The 9,266-nt window shown below is 37.5% G+C and overlaps 1 pseudogene; it reads left to right on the plus strand.

Moving 5' to 3' along the window:
- Positions 1-5,521: 5,521 nt before the first annotated feature.
- On the plus strand, positions 5,522-6,102 carry LOC124527929 (60S ribosomal protein L12-like; annotated as a pseudogene).
- Positions 6,103-9,266: the final 3,164 nt, after the last annotated feature.

The following is a 9,266-nucleotide window of genomic DNA, read 5'->3' on the forward strand; positions in this document are numbered from 1 at the left end:
ATTTATTTATTTTTTTATATATATGAAATTTATTGACAAATTGGTTTCCATACAACACCCAGCGCTCATCCCAAAAGGTGCCCTCCTCAATACCCATCACCCACCCTCCCCTCCCTCCCACCCCCCATCAACCCTCAGTTTGTTCTCAGTTTTTAACAGTCTCTTATGCTTTGGCTCTCTCCCACTCTAACGTCTTTTTTTTTTTTTCCTTCCCCTCCCCCATGGGTTCCTGTTAAGTTTCTCAGGATCCACATAAGAGTGAAACCATATGGTATCTGTCTTTCTCTGTATGGCTTATTTCACTTAGCATCACACTCTCCAGTTCCATCCACGTTGCTACAAAAGGCCATATTTCATTTTTTCTCATTGCCACGTAGTATTCCATTGTGTATATAAACCACAATTTCTTTATCCATTCATCAGTTGATGGACATTTAGGCTCTTTCCATAATTTGGCTATTGTTGAGAGTGCTGCTATGAACATTGGGGTACAAGTGCCCCTATGCATCAGTACTCCTGTATCCCTTGGGTAAATTCCTAGCAGTGCTATTGCTGGGTCATAGGGTAGGTCTATTTTTAATTTTCTGAGGAACCTCCACACTGCTTTCCAGAGCGGCTGCACCAATGTAATTCTCTTTTTTAGTAGGGTCTTTGTCTGGTTTTGGAATCAAGGTAATGCTGGCCTTATAGAATGAGTTTGGAAGTTTTCCTTCCATTTATATTTTTTGGAACAGTTTGAGAAGAATAGGTGTTAACTCTTCTTTTAAATGTTTGGTAGAATATCCTTGGGAAGCCATCTGGCCCTGGACTTTTGTTTTTTTGGGGGGAGATTTTTGATTACTGATTCAATTTCTTTACTGGTTATGGGTCTGTTCAAATTTTCTATCCAGCCTTGCTGGAAAAAGTATTCTTGGCTGCATATTTTTCCCATTCAGATGTTGAATTTATCATGCCACTCCCTTCTGGCCTGCCAAGTTTCTGTGGATAGGTCTGCTGCTAACATTATTTGTCTTCCCTTGTAAGTTAGGGATTCCTTTTCCCTTGCTGTTTTCAGGATTTTTTCCTTATGTCTGTGTTTTGCAAATGTTACTACAATATGTCATGATGTTATCCTGCTTTTGTTGATTTTGATAGGAGTTATCTGTGCCTCCTGGATTTGAATGTCTGTTTCCTTCCCCAGATTGGGGAGTTTTCAGCTCTAATTTGCTCAAATAAATCTTCTGCCCCCTCTTCCCTCTTTGCTTCTTCTGGGATTCCTATGATACAAATGTTATTATGCTTTATGGAGTTACTCAGTTCCATAAGTCTACATTTATGATCCAATATTTTTCTTTCCCTCTTCCTTTCAGCTTCAGTATTTTCCATGATTTTATCTTCTGTATCATGCATTCACTCCCCTGTTTCTTCCATTCTTGTGGTCATTACATCCAGGTGGTTTCACATCTCAGTTATAGAATTTTTTATTTTGGCTTGACGAGTTTTTAGGTCTTTTATCTCTGTAGTAAGGGGTTCCCTGGAGTCTACTGTGCTTTCCTAAAGCCCAGCTAGTATCTTTATGATTATTGTTTTAAATTCTGGATCGGGGATATTATTTATATCTGGTTCAATTAGATCCCTGGCCATGATCTTTTATTGTTCTTTCTTTTGGGATGAATTCCTCCATCTTGGCATTTTGTCTAGCTCTCTATCTTCTTCTCTGTATTAGGAAAGCCTGTTATATTTCCTTCTCCTAAGAGTAATGGCTTTCCGAAGAAAAGGTCATATATTGTCCAGGTCCTGGCACTTTAGGAAGCATTTCTGGTGTATGCTGTGTGTGCTGTGATTCTGTGTTTTGGCTGCTCCTTCCCTCAAGTCAGTCCTCAGTAGAGGAGTTTCCTGCAGTGGGGAGTGTTTGGACCTTATTCAGCATGCGGTGAGTTTTAACTAGTTGTGCTCTGTCTGCTTGTTAAAAAAGCCCCAACTCTATTTCTACTGGAGCAGAAGCTTTGCAGTGCTCTGTGGTCAGTAGACTTGTGTGTGCAAGGCCATTTGTGCTGGTCTTCTGTGGAAGGGCCCGCTGCTCTGGTTCTCAGGCATACTTGCCCATGTAAAGAAGCACTTGCAGAGCACAGGGGGTGGGACTTAGTGTAGGTGGCTCCAGCCTCCACTGTGGGCACTGTGATGCTCACTAAGTCTGTCAGTGCTGGTAGGTGGGGGAGAAAAATGGCATTAGCCAACTCTCTCAACTCATAGAGGGGAGTTTATGCTTCCACTGTTCAGGAAGCCCTCACAGAAGAACAAACAATCTCCCCTTTCTCATGTATTCCAGGTATCCCTCAGTTCTCTGCCTTCACCCTGTCTCTATCTGGGCCATCCGCCCACCCAGCAGCACAGTGAACCTGTGTTTTATTTCAGGCACACAAGCTAAGTTTCAAAACTCTGAACTTCAGGGACCTGGCATGGCACAGACCCACACTAACTCTCTAGGAAGGGTCTTGCTGTGCTGGGGCTGGTGCCAGTTTGTCCAGAAGGGCAGTCACACCAACATGTAGGAGCTTGGAGTTTAGAGTAAAGTGCAGCAAAAAGCTGGTGTCCAGGTTAGCTGCCCTCAGCAGGTGTCTCTGCCCCTATGCTAAGAAACTGGGTAGCACAATAGCACTTGCTGACTCTTTTGTCCCCTGAGATACAGTGCCATCTCTCCCAGATGCACTCCAAGAAGGGAGAACCTTCTCTCCCATTGCATCCCAGCAGATCCTCAGATTACACCTTCCACTCCTGGGCCTCCACCTTCCTTCTCCACAGGAGCACCACTGCACCCACTGGGCTCCACACTGGCCATGGTGCAGACTTCTAAAACTTCAGTCTTTGAGCCCCAGTGGTTGTAAAAATTCACAATAATCAGCCCCTCTCATTTTTCCTGTCAATGGTTTTGGAGAAGTGTTTTTATTATTTGATCCCCTGTGTGTTGTTTGCTCTCTCTCTCTCTCTCTCTCTACCCTCTGTCCATAATCAGGGCTCCCTCCCCTCTACAGCACCCATGATTCTTTTCTCCCCCAAATCACATCTCCACACCTTCTACCTTCCATGATGTGGCCTTTTCTCTCCTTCTAGTTGTACAATTTGATCTCTCAGTCCAAGAAATTGGACATCAATTTCTTGGGTGTTCAGAATGATTTGATATTTATCTGTGTCTCAGGGTTGAGGCAAGCATAGGGTCCCCCTACTATTCCACCATCTTAACTCCTTCCTCTACTCTTTTTTTTTTTTTGAGGTATACTTGGCCTATAACATTGTATTAGTTTCAGGTGTACAATATAATGATTCAATATTTGTATACATAATGACTGATCACCACAATAAATCTCATTAACATCCTTTATCATACATAGTTATAACTTTTACTTTTTTGTTTTATAATGAAGACTTAAGATTTTCCTCTCAGTCACTTTCAAATATGCAATACAGTATTATTAACTCTAGTCACCATTCTGTACATTATATCCTCATGACTCATTCATTTTATATATGGAAGTTTGTACCTTTTGACCCCCTTCACCCATTTTTAACCCCTGGGCCCCACAACAGCCAATCTGTTCTTTGTATTTGTGAGCTTGGTCTTTGTTAGTTTCCTTGGCTGATTTTTATTTTATTTTATTTTATTTTATTTTATTTTACTTTATTTATTTTATTTATTTAGAGTGGGGAGGGGCAGAGAGAGAGGGAGAGAGAGAATCTTAAGGAGGCTCCATTCTGAGCATGATCTCATGATCATGGGGTATGAGCCCCAAGATGGGGCTTGATCTCACAACTGTGAGATCATGACCTGAGCCGAAATCAAGAGTCAGACACTCAACCAGCTGAACCACCCAAGTGTCCCACAGTTGTTTTGTCTTTAGATTCCACATATAAGTGAGACCACATGATATTTGTCTTTCTGTCTGACTTATTTCACTTAGCATTAGTGCTCTCAGGTCCATCCATGATGTCACAAGTGGTAAGGTTTCATTCTTTATATATGGCTGAATGGCATTCCATTGTATACATATACTACATCTTATTTATCCATTCATCCATCAAAGGACATAGAGGTTTTTCCCATATCTTGGCTGTTATAAATACTATTGCAGTGAACACGAGGGTACATATATCTTCTCAAATTGGTGTTTTTGTTTCCTTCAGGTATACCTAGAAGTAGAATTGCGGGATCATATGGTAGTTTTAGTAATTTTTTGAAGAATCCCCATACTGTTTTTCACAGTGGCTATACCAATTTACATTCCCATCAGCAGGGCATAAGGGTTCCCTTTTCTCCTTATCCTCACCAACACTTCTTAATTCTTGTCTTTTTAATTTTTTGAATGTTTATTCATTTTTGAGAGACAGAGAGACAGATCGGAAGTAGAGGAGGGGCAGAGAGAGAGGGAGACACAGAATCCGAAGCAGACTTTAGGCTCTGAGCTGTCAGCACAAAGCCAGTCGTGGGGCCCGAACTCACGAATATGAGATCATGACCTGAACCGAAGCTGGACACTTAACCGACTGAGCCACTGGGGTGCCGCTTTTCTTGTCTTTTTCATACTAGCTTTTCTAACAGATGTGAAATATCTCATTGTGGTTTTGATTTGCATTTCCCTAATGATTAGTGATATTGAGCATCTGTTCATGTGTCTGTTGGCCATCTACATGTCTTTTTGGAAAAAAAAAATGTCTTTTCAAATTCTCTGCTCAGAGTTGCATGAGTTCTTTAAATATTTTGGATATTTTGACTTGCACATATTTTCTCATATATATGGCTTGTTCATATTTTGTCTCAATCAGTACATTAGCTTTTCATTTTGTTGATGATTTCCTTTGCTGTGCAGAAGCTTTTTAGTTTGCTATAGTCCTCCTTGTTTATTTTTTCTTTTGTTGCCTTTGCTTCTGGAGTCAAATCCAAAAACTCATTTCAAAGGCCAATGTTGAGGAGTTAATGCCTATGTTATAATTTAATTATAATTAATTAATTTTATCTATGCTTAATTTATAGCTTGTATGCTATGAATGTTAAAGTATTTTTGTGGAAATTAAAAAATATTATCTAATTTATCTATATATAGAAATGTAAAGGACTAAGACAAGACAAATCAATTTTGAAGAATAGCAAAATTGGAGAACTTTGCTCTAAGGGTTATCACGGTGTATTGCAAAGCTACAGTAGTTAAGACAGTTGGGTATTAGCACAAGATTAGACAAATAGACACCCAGAAGAGAATAGACACATGCGAGACCATTTGTTTTCTTATAAAGTATAAAAAATAATGAGAAAAATGTTTTTTTTAAATAATGATGTTGGGTCAATTGGTTATCCATATTGACCATATGGAATATCCATATCCATAGGATATTGTTGATATCCTACTTCACATAAGATACAAAACTCAATTCTGGGGAAAGTGGGATATATATGTCCATGTGAATGGTAATAATAAAATATCACATAGACTCTAGGCTTTCAGCTAGGGGGAGGCGAAGGTACAGCTTTCTTCAGAAGGTTCATCTGACACCAGGTGCCTCCACCATGCTTCCTAAGTTTGACCCCAATGAGATCAAAGTCATATACTAGAGGTGTACTCATAGGGAGCGCCATCTGCCCTGGCCCTGTCTACAAAGAAGGTTGGTGATGATATTGCTAAGACATCAGGTGATTGGAAGGGTCTGAGGATTACAGTGAAAGTGACCATTCAGAACAAACATTCCTGGATTGAAATGGTGCCTTATGCTTCTGCCCTGATTATCAAAGCCCTCAAGGAACTGCCAAGAGGCAGAAAGAAGTGTAAAAATGCTAAACACAGTGGAAATACCACTTTTGATGGGGTTGTCAACAGATGTGGCACCAATCTCTAGCCAGAGAACATTCTGGAACCATTAAAGAAATCCTGGGAATTGCCCAGTCTGTGGGCTGCAATGTGATGGTTGCCACCCTTGTGATATCATAGATGACATCAGTAGTGGTGTAGTGAAATGCCCAGCTAGTTAAAACCTATAAAGGAAACTATTTCAATAAAGGATCATTTGGTAACCAAAAAAAACAAAACAAAACAAAAACCCATCACATTGAACACAGAGAATATCTTCATGCCTTCAGGATAGGAAAAACTTTCTAAAGAAAAGTGTTGATAAATGAGACAAAATTAAGAACTTCTGTTTATCTAAAGACCCCAGCAAAAGAATAAAAGAGAAAACTACAAACTAAAGAAAACACTTTTATATTTTATCTGACAAAGATTATTATCCAAAATATGTAAAATATTCCTGTGAAGCATTATAAAAATAGAAAGTCCATTAAAATGTGGGCAAAAACTTGAACACTGAACAAATAACTCATGAAAGAGAATAAATGGATGACAAGCATATAAAGTACGTAACATCAGTAGTCATCAGGGAATTGAAAAATTGTATAACTATAACTACACACTCATAAGAATAGGCAAAATCTAAAGAAATTAGTAATATTACATATTGGTGAGGATATGGATCAACAAGAAATTTCATGCACTATAAATGGAAATATAAATTGGTACAACCACTTCAGAAGACTGGAAGTAACTATTAAAGCTGAATGCATGTGTAGCCTATAACCTAACAATCTCAGATTTCACTACTACAAACATACCCAACCTAATGATGACTGAAAGACAGGAGCAAGAATATTTAAAATTGCATTAATTATCATTGCCAAACACTAGAAACAATCTAAATGGCCAGCAACAGTATAATGGATGATAAATTGTGGTGTATTCATACAATGGGGTAGTCTACAACATTAAAGCAAATGAGTCACCATTACATCCAACAGCATAGATGGGTCCAACATCATAGCATTGAGCAGTAGGAGTCATACACAAAGAGGTTATATTTTATTATTCCATATACATGAAGTTCAAAACAGACAAACCTAATCTATGGTAAGGAAGACAGAGTAGTAGTTAAACTTAGGAAGGGAAGAAGAGAAAATTGGGATGGGACATTATGGGGGTCTTGGGGTACTGGTAGTGTTCTACTTCCTGATCTGGGTTATTACACATGTATATCTACTTTGTGAAAATTCATTGAGGTGTACTGTTATGCATGTGCTCATTTCTGTATGTTGCTCTACATAAAATTTAAAAGGTAAACCCTAGATAACCAATTTATAAATAGAAACAATCTTAATACCTTCCAAACTAGATGAATCAAAAGGAGGACAAATAGGAGGATTTGGAGGAGGAAAAAGAAGAGAGAAAAAAGGAAGAAAAAGGAAAATTTAGAACACTTTATCAATCCAATAAAAGATAGGATAGCAGGAAAAAAAAAAAACAAGGAAAATGAATGGTAAGCAGAAAATACAAAAGGAGGTGGTAGAAATAAGCCCAAATGCATAAGATATCAAAGTGAATGTGATAAATAAAGCTCACCCATTAAAAGAAATTATCATTTATTTTTATTTTTTATTTTTTTTTTGGTATGAAATTTATTGTCAAATTGGTTTCCATACAACACCCAGTGCTTGTCCCAACAGGTGCCCTCCTCAATGCCCATCACCCACTTCCCCCATCAACTCTCAGTTTATTCTCAGTATGATTATCAGATGGAGTAACGATGATATAAATTCAGATACATGTGGTTATAAAAGGTATACCTAACACCAAACCAAAAAGAAAATTTGAATATAAACTTTTCAAAAGCTAAATAGATTTCATAGTAAGTTGAATTACAAAAAATAGAGAATAATTCCCAAGACAATAAAACAATTTGGCACCTAATAATATAACAGTCCATTAGGCATAGCAAGCTGACAGGATTACAAAGTAAAATTGACAAATCCAGAAGGGTGGTAGATGTGAACACTTCAACAAAAACCATGAATCAAATAGTAAAAGTATAGAATAATTGAACAAATAGGCTATACCCAGTCCCAGCTCAGCTGTCTCCCAATTCCTACCCATCTTCCAAAATACACACACCAAAATCCTCAGGCCACTGAGAAGTAAGAATAATTCAATAACCAGCTCTCAAACCATATTTTGTAGGGAAAGACTCAGAGAATATCGGATAGACTTCCGGAGAATTTACCAGATTATACCAGAGCAAAAACAAAGTCTACATACAGGATTCATTGGAAATATAAACAACACAAAAATATAATGACATAAGAACTATGCAAACAGAACAAAAAATAACAAAAGAAATTCTATAGCAACCAGAGTCTAAAAAACACAGGAAAATGTCTCACCAGTGTTTCATACCATAGAAAAGCATATTAAGAACATAAATAAAATAAGAACTTAAATGTAAAATAATAACACAGAATGAAATAAAATTGAAAAAATGACACAAATTGAAAGTAAAATAATGCCATTACAAAAGTAATAAACAAATTACATATGGAAAGAAATTGAATGGACAGGGCTGAAAAATAAATTACTTACACAAAGAAAAGGCTTGAGGTAAGCACAGTAAAATCAAAGGAAAAAGATAAAAAGATTAATGGAAATAGAAGATAATAGCTATGGAAGAGTGAAAAAGATGACATTACACAAGGATGGTAAGTGTCCCTGAGTTAAAGAACTCAAAAAAATGAATCAGAAAACCTGTTTCAATAACAAATAGAAAGATAATCCTGAACTGTAGGAATAAGAGGCTCTGCGACTCAGAAGTTTATATACTATTCCAGGACAAAAATATTGAACACTATCCATTCTAAATCATATTCCTGTTATTATTGAATTTAGAGGATAAGGAAAAAATTCTTTAGGCATCTAGAAACAAATTGCTATAATCTAGAACAAAAGGAGACTGGCCTTAATCTTCTCCAGAGCAACACTCCAGGGGAGAGGACAATGGAGCACTGTCTACTAAACTGTAAAGGAAAAGAAATGTGATCCAAAAATATTGCATCCAGTTAATATTCCATTCAGCTATGAAGGCTACAAACAGATATTCTTGAATGTGAAAGGAAAAAAATAATAGCATGCATTCACTTTCTTGAGGGGCAAACAAATGACTCAAGAATGGAATCTAGCCAATCAAATGAATAGAGACACCATGGCATATGGTGACTTCTGCCATGTTGAATACCAGAAGACAGTAATGTCACAGCATTACAACAAAGTGTGACCTATGTTTTCTATAATCAGTTAAGTGCTTCTTTAGGTTGAAAGGCAATAGACACATTGTCTGCTCTAGTGTGAAAGAACTTAGGGAATATAACACCTAGAAGTATTTTTTTTAATAAACCTTTGAAATAAAATCCATACAAGAGGGGATCA

Source organism: Lynx rufus, unplaced genomic scaffold (assembly GCF_022079265.1).
Source record: "Lynx rufus isolate CCGP_SWC_20201006 ecotype Redwood Valley unplaced genomic scaffold, mLynRuf1.p SCAF_6, whole genome shotgun sequence".
Classification (NCBI taxonomy): domain Eukaryota; kingdom Metazoa; phylum Chordata; class Mammalia; order Carnivora; family Felidae; genus Lynx; species Lynx rufus.